Below are 17,567 nucleotides of genomic sequence, written 5' to 3'. Positions count from 1 at the left end.
CTCTCCCACCAGGCATGACTTAGCCATTGATTGCAAATGTTTATTGAGCCTGTACTATTGTCCAACAGTCACTGTTCTAGAACACACATGTAGAGATGCAAACCCTCCTCTCATGGAGATCTTAGTCTTTAGAGGGACAGAACTCTGGTGGGGGCTGTACAAGGAAAGAAGGAAGCTGGAAAGGGCCTCAGTGCTGCCCAAGAGATCAGCGCAGGGGTCCAGAGAAGGAAGCAGCCCAGTCAGCCCTTGGAGCACAGGCAGGAGAAGCCAGGTAGACAGACCACAACAGGCATTCCTGGAAGAGGGCCAATACTGCACCAGGAGCTCTGTGAGAGCTCCAGCCTGCTCATTCCCAGGTTTTTTGCACTAGTGCTAAACTCAATCTGTGACACCTAAGCATGCAGACACCACCAATGCAGGCCACCCCAGTGTCTCCTCCACAGTGTCCTCTTAGCTAGCATGTCTTTGGAAGCCCACTGATAAATGCTAATGCTCTTTGGGGAAGGAAGGGAACAGTGTCAACCCCTTAGTGTCTTCCCCAAGGCTGTTCACCTGTACCTGGCTGCACAGGGCCCCTAAGAAATGACATGGAAGTTAGGCTTTTCCTCTTGGTTTTTTGTTTTTTTTTTCCTAATGAAAAAAACAGTGGTGGTAGACCTAACACTACCTCAAACTAATAATGATAATAAATAATAGCATTGAGATGATCTAGCATGTTTATAGTTCACTTCATCATAGTTAACTCATTTAACTCCTGTAATCAGTCTGTGAAATAATAATGTTCCCATTTTACTGATGAACAAACAAATTATTCTGTCTTGTTTCCCCAACCAGAAGTGGTGATGCTTTTCCAAGTTTGGGTTCCCCAGCAGCAGAGCTTAAGACAAGGGCTTGGATGGTTTATTTGGGAGGTGATGCCAAGAAGCAGGAACAAGGTGGCAGGAGAGCAAGACAGGAAGAAGGGAAGGTCAGTGTCAGGGGCATTGCCCAGGCCACTGCTGGACAGACTAACTTCTGAAAGAGCTCTGAGAAAAGTGTTGGGTCCCTCCCAGATCATCCTAGAAGGAGATAGGCTGTGAAGTTCTCCTGCTCCCTTCTAACCAGGCTTCCCCCAGGGATGTGGATGCTCAGCACTTCCAGACTTTTTTCATTTGCACAGAAGCAAGGCACACAAGGCTGATCCTGGAATGAGAGCTCATTAGTGGGCAGAAATGCTTTATCACCCTGTGACTGAAATCAGAGCTGGACATGGGGCATCCAAAGCTGTGCTACAAGCTATAGCGCTTACCCTCAATACTTCTCTCTTTCTAAGCTGGGGGAAGTGTATAAGCTGGACAGACCTGAGGGCACCTGGAGTCAGAGTCCTGGGAAACCCAGTGTAGAGGTACAGGGGTGGGAGAGAGGGCAATGAGAGGCAGAGGATCAGAAATAAAACAGTGTCTCACTTCATGGTGGACATAGAGGGGTCCCTGCCTCCAAGGGCCCCCATGGGAGCTGGAATTCTCTCAGTCACAGTGAGGAGGGAGGGCAGGTGTATTGTATTAGTCTGCTCAGGCTGCCATAACAAAGTACCACTGTGGCTTAAACAACAGAAACTTATCTTCTCATAATTTTGAAAGCTAGATCTGAACTCAAGGTATCTGCAAAGCTGGTTTCTTCTGATACTTTTCCTTAGCTTGTAAATGGCTGCTTTACACATGGTCTTCCTTCCGTGTGTGTGTGTGTGTGTGTGTGTGTGTGTGCGTGTGTGTGTCCTAACCTCCTCTTATTATAAGGACACCAGTCATGTTGAATTAGCACCCATCTTGATGACTTCACTTTCACTTACCTCTTTCAAGAATCTATGACTGAATGCCATCACATTCTGATGTCCTGGGGGTTAGGACTTCAACATATGAATCGGGGCAGACACAATTCAGGCTGTAATGTGGGGAGAGCCCATTTGCCTTCCTGGGCTCCACGCTGTCAGCCCTGAGGCATCTGTGCCTAAGGAAAAAGGAGGCTAGGGACAGGCTAGACAGAGCCCTCAACCAGCGTCTAGACTAGCGGTTCTCAACCTGTGGGTCGTGATCCTTTTGGGGGTCAAACGACCCTTTCACAGGGGTCGCCTAAGACCACTGGAAAACACATATATAATTACATATTGTTTTTGTGATTAATTACTATGCTTTAATTATGTTCAATTTGTAACAATGAAAATACATCCTGCATATCAGATATTTACATTACAATTCATAACAGTAGCAAAATTACAGTTATAAAGTAGCAACAAAAATAATTTTATTGTTGGGGGTCACCACAACATGAAGAACTGAATTAAAGGGTTGTGGCATTAGGAAGGCTGAGAACCACTGGTCTAGAGAGAAGCTCCATGAGACACCCTTTCTGCCTGGAGCTAAGAGAAAACCTACATTTACCCACCCCCAGAGACTGAGCCAAATAGGAGCTGAGTCAGGGGCTTTCCTTAGGGAACCATTTTTTTATGATTTCTGTTCCTGCCTATCTGGGAGAAGTGACTTGACCCTGAAAGTGGTTGCGAAATGTTCAACCACAGTGAGGGCTCATAATCCTCTGCACTCAACAACTCTCCCCCACATCCATCAGCCCATTCAGGCTCATGTAGTGCTGCTTCAGCTCTTTGTGGCTGAGGGGCTCTCCCTGTTGGCCAGATAAGGAAGTTGAGATTCAGGAAGTTCATTAACTCCCAAGGGCAAATAACTAGTGAGCAGCAGAGGAAGAACTCAACCCAGAGCTGGGCCTACCCATCTCTACTGCTCATTTGTAGCTGTACCTCTGCCTTTAGGGACATCAACCACACCCTTTGACCATCACCATCAGCTCCTCCACCCAGATCTGAAATGTACCCATCAAGTTCCCCACAGTATGACTGGATTAATTGCACAAACTGGCTTCTCTCAACATGTTAATGGTTGGCAGGTAAGACCACCAGACAGTTACCCTAGAAACAAGGGTGAAAGGAAGCAGCATCCTGGTGGCCTGGGAGGAAGGTGAGGATGAAAATGGGGACATAGATGCCCATTGCACTGACTTTCAGATACCTTCCCTAAACACTGTCCAAGAGTTGGGCCATCCTTCAGACCAGCTCAGTTCAGTGTTCAGTCAAGAAATGCCACCCTCTCCTCTGCCCAGACTTCTGGAGGTTAAATCAGGATCTTCCAGGGGCAGGGGGCAGAGGTGCATTAGGGGTTGTTTGATAAAGAATAGTCATAAAAATTTAAAGTCTCTCACTTCTGGTTCCATCTTACTTACAAAAAGCTTAGAAATTGTCATTTCCATCCTTACAACAAGAAAAAAGCTAAGCAAACTTAAAAATCAGTTACTTTTCTTAGGGCCATCGGGGGTTAAGGTCAGAAGACAAAAGACATACCCAAATTTAGAGACAAAGAAATTTAGAAAATAACAGCCAGGATTGGCTTACCTGAAGCAGAAGTCACTGGAACCATAAGCTGGTAACACTCAAATGGTAAACTGACTACTTGCTGGAGGCTGAGTGTGAATTAGCTTGAGTGGGAGAAACTCCTGGGGCCAAGTATTCACAAGGAGCCACACCTTTCATGGTTTTTTCCCTCCAAGAACTCCACCAGATTCTCAAGATGAACAATCAAGAAAAATATTGTGTGTTTAGGGAAGAGGGGAGGGAAAAATAACAATTTTGAAATAGGATCAGAGCTTTCTCTGTAACCAAGGCCTGCTCTCCAAGTACAAGTTTCCAGAGCTTTAGCAACCTGGCAGAAAGGCAATTAGCTAACTCCAGCTTCCTCTAAACTTCTCTCTCACCTAAGGGGAGGAGAGAGAAAACATTATGGGATATTTCTGAAGGTAATAGCCTAGGAAGGGACTCAGGCCCACAAAAAGACTGATAATTGATCATAAGACTATAAAACTATAAAACGCATCCACTCCACACACCTTACCACCTAGTCAGCAGGACTCTAGTGTAAGAGTAATCACAGCTGAAAGCACTGCAGAACTCAGACTCCGTAAAAGGGTTTGTCAGGGAAATCCAATGACAACAGAAGGAAAAAAAAAAAAAAAAACTAGGATACTGAAGAAAACTGAAACTTTGGCACCTACAGATAAACATTAAACACAGAACACCTCCTAGCCAGATTAGCATGAAATCTCAAACTAACACTTACCTTAGTTTCTATTATCTGATACATTATGTATGGCTTCCAACAAAAATTATAAAACATGCTAAACAGCAAGAAAAACACAACCTGAAGAGGTAAACTAAACATTAGTTCCATATACAAGGTCTGTCCAGAAGGTATCCAGCCATGTAATATGAAAAATAGAGACATTTATTGAAGAAGATACAAGATAGAAGAAACATTGTACAGAGGACAATGACGCCTCAGTCCCCTTCTAAGTAGGCACTTTGGGACCTCACACAGTTCTCCCAATCACTATCAGCTGCCCTGCCATATTTTCTTAAATCTCATCAGGGGTCTGAAATCTCACCCTTTTCAAAGTTGATTTTAGTTTTGGGAAAAGCCAGAAGTCACAGGGTGCCAAATCTGGGCTGTAGGGGGACTGAGTCACCTGGGTGATTTGACATTTCACCAGAAAACTCTGCACAAGACATGATGTGTAAGCAGGCATGTTGTCATGATGAAGCTGCCAATTACCAGTTGCCCATAGCTGTGGACTTTTGAATCATCTGAATAGTTTCCATGGAGTAATGTTCAAGTTTAATGCAAAATTTGTTGCAGAGGCATTGCTATACTTGCTCATTTTGAATGTGACAGCCACACAGTACACATGCTCACTCAACACCATCTACTGTCCCCACTGACTAGTACAGTGAAGTCATCATTGTTCATGCATGTGCATTCCAATCCACTCTCCTTGGCTGCCAGGTTACATCAATGTCACACAAACCATTTTCATTATAGTAACAACGGCTGGACTTTTTCTAGACAGACCTTGTATAAGAAGTTTAGAAATCACCTCTCTGTCCTAACACCAAGTAAAGAGCTGAAGAGACTGAAAAATCAACACTTCTAGGATCCATAAAAGATGAGAGGACACAGGACAGACCACTGACCCCCAGCCCAAATTGGAGAGACAGGTGAATACAGGGAGTCATGACTTACTGGAGCAGAGGAAACCACCAGGGGACCCAGTGCTGAGGTAAGAATATCTGAGCTGTGATTGATGTTTTGCTGGAGCCTCAATATGGACAACACTGAGGGTTAAAAAGTCGAAGTGACCCAGTCATAGGGGGTTCCCCACAATATTGTGAGATTTACCTCTAGGAGCTCAACCAGGTTCCCACAGTAAATATCAGCAAAAAATCCCTTCGTGCTTCTAGCAATGGAGGGGAGGGAAAGATGGACCAATTTGAAATGTCAGAGGCTCTGTTCTTCTTAACAAGTGCTGACCTCAGGGAAAACTAGTTAACCAGTGTTTAACCTGCTGGGATTATTAGAGCCTAACTGACCTAGGGAAGCAAAATATCCAGCTCCAGCCCACATTAGCCAGGCATCAGAACCCAATTCAGATATAACAGGGATTGTGAAATTATCACATAAGGAATTTAAAGTAACTATGATTAGTATGTTAAGGACTCTAATAGAAAAAGTAGATAACATGCAAGAACAGATGGCTAATGTAAGCAGAAAGATGAAAACTCTAAGAAGAAATCAAAAGAAAATGTTAGAAATATGACACATGCAACAAAAATGAAGAATGTCTTTGATGGACTCATCAGTAGCCTGGCCACAGCTAAGGAAAGAATCAGTAAGCTTGAAAATATGCCATTAGAAAATTCCAGGAGACTTCCAGCCAAGATGGAGGCATAGACAGACATGCTGTATCTCCCTCCACAACTAAGAAGGAATACAACTACTTCAAAACTAGAAACAACCAAAAGTTTCAGAAAATCAAACTGCATGGAAGTCCAGAAAACAAAGATATAATGAAGAAATACTCATCCAGACAGGTAGGAGGGGCAGAGCCAAGGCAGAGAGGACGTGGGGTGGTGGTGGCAGTGGCAGCAGTGGTGGCAGCAGCGGCAGGCTGGTGGAAAGCGCAGTCACATGTTTTAAAAAGTCAGGAGGGACACCTGAGAAGCATTCCCAGCTCCTCACCGGACCTCGCAGCTCCAGGTCCCAGCACCGGAGAAAATCAAGCCTCATTTCTTCTGACTATGTGGACCAGTGGGGGTTGGGGGCGAGGCAGAAACTGCCAGTCTCAACAGAGTCCACTTGTTTAAAGGGCCCCCACAGTCCTAGCACATCCGCAGACCCACCCACTCTGGGAATGACAGCCAGGGCACCAGCTAGAGGGGCACCAGCCCAGTATGGAAGTGGGAGAGGTGCCTGAAAAGGGGCAAGTGCTGGGGAGGTGGCATTGTTCTCTCTCAGACCCCTCCCCACATACTGTGCCACAACGTGGTGGAACAGGTCACCCTGTACTGATGAATCCCTAAGGCTCCACCCCTGAAATGTAACAGGAGTGACAGCTCTACCTGAGATGCAGAGGCAAACAAACACAGGAGCCAGTCAGAATGAGGAGACAGAGTAGTATGGCCCAAAAGGGGAAATGGATCAAGGTTCCAGTGGGAGAACTAAGAGACGAGGAGATAGCCAACCTCACAGATGAGGAGATAGACAACTTAACAGATGCAGAATTCAAAACACTGGTGATAAAGATGCTCACAGGCTTGACAGATATGCTTGAGTATGGCATACGCATAAGAGAAGTGAAGGCTATGCTAAGTGAAACGAAGGAAAATCCACACAAAACCAATGGTGAAGAGAAGGAACCCAGGGTTCAAATCAATGATTTGGAACATAAGGAAGAAAAAAACAATCAACCAGTGCAGAATGAGGAAGCAAGAATTGAAAAAAATGAGGAAAACTTCCCAAATTTTGCAAAGGAGGTGGACATACAGATCTGGGAAGCACGGAGGGTCCTGGGTGAGCTGGACCCAGAGGGGACCACCCAGGACACATCATGATTGAGATGCCAAAGGTGAAAGATAAAGAGAGAGTCCTGGGGGCAGCAAGAGGGAGGCGGAGAGTTGTCTAAAGGGGGGTGCCTATAGGACTATCAGCTGATTTCTCATAGGACACTTTGCAGGCAGGAAGGGACTGGCAAGCTTTATTCAATGTGATGAAAGGCAACCTGCAACCGGGATTACTCTATCCAGCAAAGCTATCACTTGGAATGGAAGGGCAGATGAAGTGCTTCCCAGACAAGGTGAAGCTAAAGGAGCTCATCATAACCAAACCATTATTATATGAAATGTCAAAGGGACTTACTTAAGAAAAGGAATCAAAACTATGAACACTAAATGACAACAAACTCACAACTATCAACAATTGAATCTAAAAAATAAAAACAAAATCCAACTAAGCAAACCAGAATAGGAACAGAATCTTAGGTAAGGGGATCATTTGGAGGGTTATCAGCTGGGAGGGGGGAGGGGGAGAAATGGAGAAATGGTGCAGAGACTAAGAAGCGTAATTAGTTGGTACAGTATAGACAGAGGGATGTTAAGAATAATATAGGAAAGCGTGATGCCAGAGAACTTATATGCACGACCCATTGTCATGAACTCAGGGGGGGTGGGACTGCTGGAGGGAAGGGGGGTACTTGGCATAGGGGAGCAAAGGGTAAAAAATTGGGACTACTGCAACAACATAATCAATAAAATATACTTTAAAATAGGATAATCACACAATTATTTAAAATAAAATATCAATGCATGGCAAAAAAAAAGAAAAGAAAAGAAAATTCCAAACTGAAATGCAAAGAGAAAAAAAGGACAAAAGGCAGAAAATAATATCCAAGAAGTGTCAGATAATATAAAAATATGTGATAAATGCAGGATTGGAATGCCAGAAAAAAAAGAAAGAGAACAGAAGAAATATTTGAAGTAATGTGGCCGAGAATTTTCAAAAATTAATGACTAAGTGGTAGAAAAACTTTTTACACTTTACAACAAGTACTTATTATTAGTTAAACTATGGTTCAGGATCCTAGGGTGGGATGTACCCAGATCCACCTTCACCTTTCTGGGAGAAGAATGGAGGTCAGAGGACAGGTGGGGTGCAGCCAGCTCAGATCTTCCCAGGAAGCATGTCTTCTGCCCTGGGGTAATCCCAGGCTGATACCCAGGATATGGGACAAAGAGACTTGTACACATGCTGGTACCATTCACAAATATCACCTCCTTTAGCAGTTATTGCCTTCTCACAGTGGTGAAGGTTGAGGTAGTTCTGCCAACAGTTGCTAGTCTGGTTCTGGTTGGGGAAGCGGCTGTCAAAAAAGGAGCAGTCTGGGTCTGGAAATCCTTGATTTGGGGCTTGATATCTTCTGCCATGTTGACTCCTAAAGTCACCCCGGAAGCTACTCACAGCTCAGTGTGACCCCTCAGCAAAGACCTGTGGTAGAGAATTTAACCTTGCCTCAAAAGAGGGCTCTTCTTCACCGTTGGCTTCTGGGAGGTAATCTCTGTCATATCTGATAGGAGTATCTTCATTTAGGGCAAGGGCTGGCTATTCCAAATCAACTTAGAGTGTTGTTAACCACACCTGATAGTCTTAGAATAGAGATTGCTCAAGCCAGAGACCAAACTTATGATTTAGGGTGGGAGCTTGGGTCATGTAGTATTAGTCTACCTGGAGGCTGAGAGCACCCATGTGGGCAGTCAATCAAGCACACGTTATAGAGCCCAAATAAAAACTCTGAAAACTGAGGCTTAGGCAACTTCCTGGTTGACAATAATCTGTGTGTATTGTCACATATTGATATTTGGTGGGAAATAACATCCTTAGTCTATGGGAGAGAACAAGGCAAGTTTTGTATTTGGAACTTTCCAAGACTCTGCTCTATGCATCTCTTCCTTGGATGATTCTAATTTGTATCCTACCCTGGTAATAACCCCCGACCGTGAGTATAATAACATCTAGAGAGTTCTGTGAGCCTTCTAGCAAATTATTGAAACTGAATTGTTCAGGGGATACCCCCAACCTGCAGTTGGTGTTAGAAGTGGAGGACTGTGTGCTGACTCTAAACTTTGAAGTTTAACCAACTTCAGACAGTGAACACCAATAAACCACATATGCAGAAAGCTCAGACACCAACTAGGGTACAGTTTTATCCAACCTTTCTTTGAATTATCACTGTTAGAAGTTATTGTGTGCTCACAAAAAGCATTCAAACAGCATAAAAAGTGTAAAGCAGAAAGCAAATGACTCTAAACTTCCATTCCTACTTTATAGACATAACTACTTTTATCTCCAAAATTCTGACTCATACAGGCCTCTTACTTTAGAGAAGGACACAAATGAAATTGGAACATGCATACAGTTTAACAACCACCTCTTAAGCTGTATAATGTCCACACTATGACTATATAATCAGTTTTTTTCACAATATCCAGTAGATGGGCCTTTATGTGTGCTGCAGATCGGGTCCCCTGGACAGCTGACTCTGAGATGGAGATCAGTGTGGAGGAAGTGTATCAGGACTGACACCTGTGGGGAGACAGGGAGCAGGACTGAGTGAAGGGAGAGGATGGACTGCAATCAGGCCCAATGACCTAAGTGGACTCCGCACTCAGCTGAGGCTGGTGTGAGCTTACAGGGCTGTGCTAAGTTGAGGCAAAAAGGCCTGGCCTTTATAACCCACAATGACCAGCCACTTGTGGCACTGCCCCCAAGAAGGGAGTGCACCTTAGGTGAGGAAATCTCCAGTGGAGATGGAGGTTAAGGGCTATTTATCAGCAGTTGATGCACTATACCCTTCAGTCCTGGAAACATCTGGGTGGCAGGGCAGAGCCCACTGCAGGTCATCTCTATATTTTTACTGTTACAAACAAGGCTGTGAAAGCAGATTTCTGGGCCTATCAGTGCTTTGGGATGCTTGGGAATATAGGGTAGAGCCAACAAAACAGTCAGCTCTACCACATAAAAACCAAGATAGGCACCTGTGCCCATGTTCTCACTATGAAAATGGATACAGCCACCTGGCTTCAAACACCTGTGATTGAGAAGCCAGCTTAGGCCCTGCTAGCTGGTGAGCTGAAGCACCTCACTCACCCCCTCTGAGCCTCACTTTCGTCTCAAAGCAGGAATTATTGAAACATCTTTGGGTGGTGATATATATGAAGCATAATATGTGCTCAGCAAATGGTAACTGCTAAAATTACAATTGCAGGCCTGTCTGGGTGTTCAGTTGGTTGGAGCATCGTCCCATACACCAAAAGGCCATGGGTTCAATACCTAGGTTGCAGGTTTGATCCCTGGTGGGGGTATGTACAGGAGGCAACCAATGGATGTTTCTCACTCATATCAATGTTTCACTCTCTCTCTCTTTAATCGATAAAACATATTCTCTGTGAAGATTAAAAGTAAGTAAGTAAATAAGTAAAAAAGTAAATAAATAAAGTAATAACAATTGCAACATTTGCACTAAGGGAAGCCAACTGCTACTGGGCACAATATGCTCCTTATCACATCAGAGCTGGTTCTGAGACTGCTGAGTGCAGGGCTGGAAAGGCAAGGTCATTCTGAGCAGAGAGGTGTAGAGTCAGGCACCCTGGGGTTCCCTGAGGCCTGAATCATTTGCCCACTGATAGGAAGAGAAATAGGCCTGATGTCAGTTCCAATGCCACCACCTCTGTCATTGCCTCTGCTTTCTTTGAATTCCAGACTACTGTTCAAACATTTTTCCTTGGACTGGTTCTCCAGGAGACTTACAGTACAGCACCAGGGCCCTGAGTCTGGTCAGTGCCTTTCTACGATTGACAAAATGTCCCATCTTTCTGGCTGAGCAACTTGTCATGTAGAGTGCCACCTGAATGAAGCTCTCCATGTCTCTTCAGCCAGACACACAGTCAACAGGACCCAAAATAAAAATGCCCAGGACTGCCCACAGGCTCTCACAGTGAGTGTGCACCCAGAATTTTAGGGTTGAGATATTTCATTAATCCCTTGGGATAGCAACAAAGACTGAAATATAAAATTGAAAATTGGAAGAAGGAGAAAGATGTCATGGGCACAAGCCCAACATGCTCCTCATTGCCCTGCCCTGTGACAGATCAGGACCCTGTGCAGTCCCTTGTTCCCTACTCTCTCCCATGGCCCAGAAGGGACTGTGACAGGCCCTGCCCTTGGGGGCTCAAATATAAAGGAAGGACAGACAGCCTTGGCCACCTGTCTTACACTTTCTGATTATCTGATGCCAACTGAGTATCCAACAGTATAGTTCAATTCAATTCTGATTCTAATCATCCAGAATTAGTACAGACCCCACAGGTTAAGGGCTCAGTCCACCAAGACTGCTTCCACTTCAGACATCAGTTGCAAATGGAATGCCCAGACCACCTGCCTGTCTATCCAACTTCACTATAAACAAATTCAAAGGTTCTCATGATTCTCTCCTCAGTTTTGATAATTCACTGGAACAGCTCACAGAACTCAGGAAAACACTTTACTTGGTATTATCAGTTTATTATAAAGGATATGCTTCAGGAGCAGCCAAATGCAGAGATGCAGAGGGTCAGGTATGCGGTGGAGGAGGAAGAGAAGGGTATGGAGCTTCCACGCCCTGTTTAGGTGGTCCACCCTCCTAGCACCTTCACTTGTTCACCAACCCAGAAGTGCTCTGAATCCCATCACTTATGGTTTTTATGGATATTTCATTATGTAGACATGATAGATCAAATCATTGGTTATTGGTGACAGATGGATGGGATGTCAGCCTCCAGACCCTCTCCCCTCCCTGGAGATTTGAGGTGGGGTTAAAGGATGAGACTGAAATCTCCAGGCCTCTAATCATGCCTCAGTCTTTCTGGACCTCAACCTCCATCCTGAAGTTGTCTAAAGGCCTGCCAAGTCACCTCAGTAGCACAAACTCAGGTTTGGTTGAAAAGGGCTCCTTATGAATAACAAATGATGCTTCTTTTACTCAAGAAATCCCAAGAGTTTTAGGAGTCCTATGCCAGGAAGCAGGGACAAAGAACAATATATATTTTCCATTACATACACCTTTCATGCAACGGTCCTAGAGACTGGAGCTGTTTCTCTCCCACACTGGTTCCTTCCACAGAGCTCAGCACTGGGTTTTGTGTAGCATTGATTATTAACAAATGTGTGTGGAGAGGAAGGGATCAAATATCTGTCACCTTCCACGAAGCCCCAGTGATGCTGCCATGGAACAGAGCTTCAATTCTAAAGGTAAAAACATAACAAATGTCAATGTAACACCTCTTAGCAACCACCATTTATTGAAAACCTACTCAATTTCAGGACCATTTAGAAGCCCATCTATTTTTCACCAGTCTTCTCAATGGCTCTGAGGGGTAGATATCATTAGTCCTGATGATGCTCTGAGAGGCCAAGACTGGGGCTGTCAGGATTCAAACCCAATCTGTTTCTTGCCAACACCCATTCATACTGGGCTCCATGGCCTGGATTTAGGACATGAGAAAGACAGAATCAAAAAGGCCTGGCTGGGTGAATCTGTCACAACTGGCTCTGATTTGGGGATGGGGTGGGGTTAGCTACGCAGTGTAATGCACCAGCATAAAACAATAGCTGGTAACTCTGAGTCAAGCTCTCCTGGGCTTGCCTAATATTCTACACCCAGCTGGCTCATGAGGATGGCTTCATTCACATTCTCACATTCGTGATATTGCTGGCTGTCAGCCAGGGCAGTGAGCCCCAATCTTTTTGGCACCAGGGACCAGTCTCATGGAAGACTATTTTTCCATGGACAGGGGTGGGGGTAGAGGTGAGGGGGAGACAGAAGATGGAGCTCAGGTGGTAATGCAGTCAGTGTCCACAGACTAGAAGAGTGAAGTTGGGGACCCCTGAGCTAGGGCAACCACAGGGTTGATGGAGACACATGTCTCTCATGAATGCAGGGAAGGGTGAAGAATTTGGGAGATTTTTGCAGTCTATCACAGGAGGGTCAAGGCTACTTTTAAGAATTGGAGGCTCATTTGCCCACGTCTCTGTTAGGGCTAGATTTTCTGGTCACAAGCTAAGCATTTGGAAAAGCATTTTCTATTGTAGGTGACACGCTGTGCACATATGAATCACTCCTTTACTAGGATCTTGGGGTGGCTGAGTGTGGATGGGTGTGGACTAAAGACTATCTTCTAGAAGCTTTGAGGCTGGGGCACCATCAATCTTCCCAGTCCATAAGGAAAGCCCAGCAAAGCAGGTGTGTAAGTGTGAGTGATTGGGGAATCCCCTCCTTTATAAAAATGGGGGCATGAGCACCATCTGATCTAATTCTTGCTAGAATCATCCATTTTTAAGATGAAGGAAACTTAAGAAAGTGCTTCACAGTCTAAATGTAAAATAACATCGAAAGATATGGCCCTTCACTTGAGTGTATTATAAATATCAAGTGCATATTTTTGAAGACATTTAGTGCATTGCAATGTATTCTGGTGGCAGTATCATGTTATTATATTGTAAATTCTAGAGACAGACGAACCTGGATTTAATTCCCAGCCCCATCCTGACTCCCTGTGTTGCCTCTTAGGCTACACCCTAGTCCCTTAGCTACACAAGAGGTCATGGTTGCATCTAACTCCGAGTTATTTGAGCCAATGTACTCATAAGAGTCCCCTGCTTCACAGTGCACATTCAACAAATGTGATTTGATAACAACATATATCTTTATTCCTGCTGCTGAGGAATGAGTTATGGGAAAGGAGCTCATTAGTGGGGTCTTTTTCTGTGACCTCTATATTCCCAATAGCCCTAGAAGATAGGGACCCTGGGAAGTCCCAATTTTGCATATGAGAGAACAAAGGCTCAGAGGAGATGAGTCACAGGCCCAAGTTCTCAAGCCACATGTAGGCTGGTAAATGATTTGAACTCAGGTCTCCTCTTGTGGGCCCCAGAGTCTAACTGCTCTCCATGACCCTCCAGGCAACCCCGGAAGGCCTCTTTCTGAAAGGCCTTGGTCACCAGATACTAGAGGAACATAACAGTCACAAGCCATCACCATGTGCTTTGTATAGATATTTCATCTACTCTTTACTCAACATGGTGGCTTAGGTGTTGTTATCTAGAGAATCAACCTTATTTTCAGAGAAATGACAAGTGTCGTTAGCAACAGAGCCTCCCATTATGGTTAGAATGTGGTACCTTTGCCCTAAGCAAACTGTTTAATATGCTTCTTTCTCCATGACATAAGAATTTATATATCTCAGAGATGGCTCAATATCACAATCTTCCTGTTACCCAGTCATATTCTCTAAGAACTGAAAGAAACCATGAAAGTTCTATGGTTGCCTTCTTGCATTTTCCAGAAAAGATTGCTGTTCTATTGAGGAGAATTATTTCAGGACCCAGGTGTTTAGTAGCTACATTTTTCTGGTCTACCCAAAGAGATGTGCATATTACCTCTCATTTAATCCTCTCAACAACCCTTGCCAGATGGTATTCATGTCCCCATTTCAAAGAAGAGGAAACAGGGGTGTGGAGAGAATAACTGATTTGTCCAGGGTCAAGCTCCTCATCAGTGGTGAAGCTGGCTTTGGAAATCCAGTGTGACTGCAGAGAAAGGTTAAGCCAAGAAAAGTAACTGAAAAATACACACACCCACTCCAAGGAGAATTTTATTTCACATGAAGAATAAAACACTAACCACGAGTCATTTCAGGAAGTGATGTTTTATGATCAATTTTACTTCCTCTTTAGAAATATGAAAGCAAATGAGTCACAGTGACCCTTTGTGCCAGGTTCCTCTTTTCGGGATGTGTCCCCAAAGTATTTTCACTGTGGCAGTTTTTATGTCAACCCCAAAATCAGGATCTTGGTGATGGCTTAAGATTTCTTTAGTGTCAAAGCTACCCCTTTGCTCTGAAGGGTTGTGAAGGGATGGAAGTGTCCCCTGACTAGACAAGTGAGGGGCCCAGTGGGCTGTCACTCAGTCCACTTTACTGTGTTTGGAGTAGAAGTGATGCACCCTGTTTCCACAACCACTCTCCGTCTCAACCTTCCACCAAGGTACCATTGCATATGTGCCTAACATGACTCAATCACTCATTTAATGGGGAGTTGGTAAGGTCCCTGGAGACACAAAGCTGTACAACAGATGATATGTTTTCTGAAAGAACCAGTAGAGTTAAGACATAAAGAACTGGAATTAAAACTGTTACTATGCAGCCTTCCCTCACATTGCCACACAGAGCCCCCAGGTTGCTCTGGCCAATGCTGGGTTACCAGATGGAGGCAGAAGAGAGCAGTGGGTACTTCTAAGCTCCTTGAGCACAGGGCTATTCCACCACAGGCTGCCTGAAGGCAGAAGAACGCAGAGTTCATCATAGGAGAATTAGACAAGAAAGACTTGGCAGTCCCCAGAGATGCCCAGGCTAGAATCAACAGACTTATGGTCTCTGGGGGGACTACTGCAGCACATTTTGTAAGTAGCCACCCGAGGACCAGATGCTTTACTCCTAAAAAGGGAGCTGACACATAGATTAGACTTTATTATTGAAGAGAGTGAAAATTATGAGAATAAATGTTCAGTGTGGGGAGGGGCAGGAAGGTGTGCCACCAATACTGATGAGGAACCCACCTGTAGTTGGCATTCCTCCCACTTCAAACAGCAGAAGAAGATGGCAGGGGAATGGAGCTACAGACAGCAGGACTACAGCATTTCTCCAGGCTTCCTGGCCTGTGACTGTGACAGAGAGCATACTTGTGAGGTGAAGTAGAGGTATGTGTCAGTGTGCAGGTACGTGTTCATATGTGGGTGATGAAGTCAAGTTCATGGGGGGAGTATGGGCCCATGTCTGAACATGATTGTGATCAGATGTCTGCCTCCCTCTGTCACTAGATTATGAGCTCCTGTATCAGGGCTCTTAGCCCTGTTTCTCTAGTTATCTGTTTAATAACTGGCATAAAGGGAGCCACATCCCTACATTTTGCGGAGGACCAAATATGTACCAAGCATATGCTACCTGCTTCACTTCCCAATCTCATTTGATCTCTATAGCAACCCTAGGAGGTGACTATGACTGCCCCCATTTTGCAGCTCAAGTAATTGAGACACTAAGAGAGGAAGTGGCTTGTGCAATCTACTCGGCCAGTGCATGGTGGTGCCAGATTTTGATCCCAAAGCCCAGACCCTGTCTATAACACCACATCATCTCCCATACTACAGAAAACAGAAATCAAGAAAGCAAAAAGTTCACCAGGTGGTAGAAGCTAATCAAAATGTTTGAGTCTGCAGAGGGTTGACAGGAACTGTGAGACCTGGGCAGTGATATTTGGTGTGCTCCAAAATGTACTAGCTACACATTATGAGCAGCAAGTGTGCCCACCTTCTCACCTCTTCTGAAGTCACCTTCCCCCTCTGCTCCCTGGTGAGTCATGCAAAGCTGTAAACAGAGAACGATTAGAAAGGCTTGAAATTATTGACCAAAACACAAGCCTGATGTGCCAAAGAAATCGAAGCAAATGGCAAGCTAGTGAGCAAACTCTTCTGAAGTGTGGTGCAATTAAGTGTGTTAACTTCATCAGAAAGAATATAGATTGCATTAGTGCTGTTCCTGAGGATATGTAATATTGCAGGAATATCTGTTTACCTGTGATATGAAAATACAGCTTTCTGGGCCAAAATCTTAGGAAAGAATGAACCAATAGTGGTTCTCCCCTGAGTTTATTGGGTTTTCAATGCATTGTTGGTTCTTGTCACAGAACTGTATGCTTACACACACTCTGTACTTGTCCTTATATAGTGTTTGGCAGTTTGCAAAGAGTTTTCACATGCACAGTCTCCCACCCTATTTGGGAAAGGTAGGGAAGATGCTATCATCGCCATTTGATGCATGGAGGAACAGGCTTAGAGATGTTAAGGGTCTTGCTCAAGGTAACTCAGATCAAGACAGTGGAGCCAGGAGTCAGACCAGGTTTCTTGCTCTTCATCCGCTTAGCTTCCCACTGTGAGATGCTGCAGAGCTGTTTTACCTGGCCATGAAAAGCTTTTCTATTTTGTTTTAATCAGGGCCTTAATCACCTCCTGTCTATACCACTCCAACCCACCTGCTCAATTCTTAGCCTCCAATACCCCCAACAGAGCCACCATGGTCTACTCAGGAGCCACTCAGGGGCATGAGCTGGGCTCTAGGGTAGGAAAATGAATGAGCCCAGAAGCTACAGGTGGAGATAGAGAGTGTTGGTTCTCTCACAGAGGTAGAGAACAAAGTGGGTAGGGTGCAGAGTAGGAAGCACCCCTCTGCCCATAGACAAAAACATTTATGACCAAGTTTTACATTAAAGTCAACATCCATGACAATTTCCCTGTTCCCTGGCCAAAACCAGCCTTGCATTGGGGCTTAATACACAGGCTATACATTTTGACTATTCTGGACCCCATATACATTTTGGAATCAACTTGTCACTTTCTACAAAGAAGTCATGTGGAATTCTGATAGGGATTGTGTTAAACCTGTAGATCATTTTGGGGAGTATTACCATTTTAACAATGTTAAATTTTTAAATCCATGGACATAGAATGTTTTTCTACTTATTTAGATATTTTTCTTTAAAAAAAAGTTATTT

General features: G+C 44.4%; 1 protein-coding gene and 1 pseudogene across 2 annotated transcripts in view; one reads left to right on the top strand and one right to left on the bottom strand.

The window, feature by feature from the left end:
• ARHGAP22 (Rho GTPase activating protein 22) overlaps window positions 1-17,567 on the top strand; it is a 219,781-nt gene that overhangs the window by 12,379 nt on the left and 189,835 nt on the right. The window lies entirely within an intron of this gene.
• Window positions 8,094-8,356, bottom strand: LOC150010448 (cytochrome c oxidase subunit 6B1 pseudogene; annotated as a pseudogene).

Source organism: Furipterus horrens, unplaced genomic scaffold (assembly GCF_987537825.1).
Source record: "Furipterus horrens unplaced genomic scaffold, mFurHor1.1.pri manual_scaffold_5, whole genome shotgun sequence".
NCBI lineage: Eukaryota > Metazoa > Chordata > Mammalia > Chiroptera > Furipteridae > Furipterus > Furipterus horrens.
This window is presented reverse-complemented; position numbering and strand designations above follow the sequence as displayed.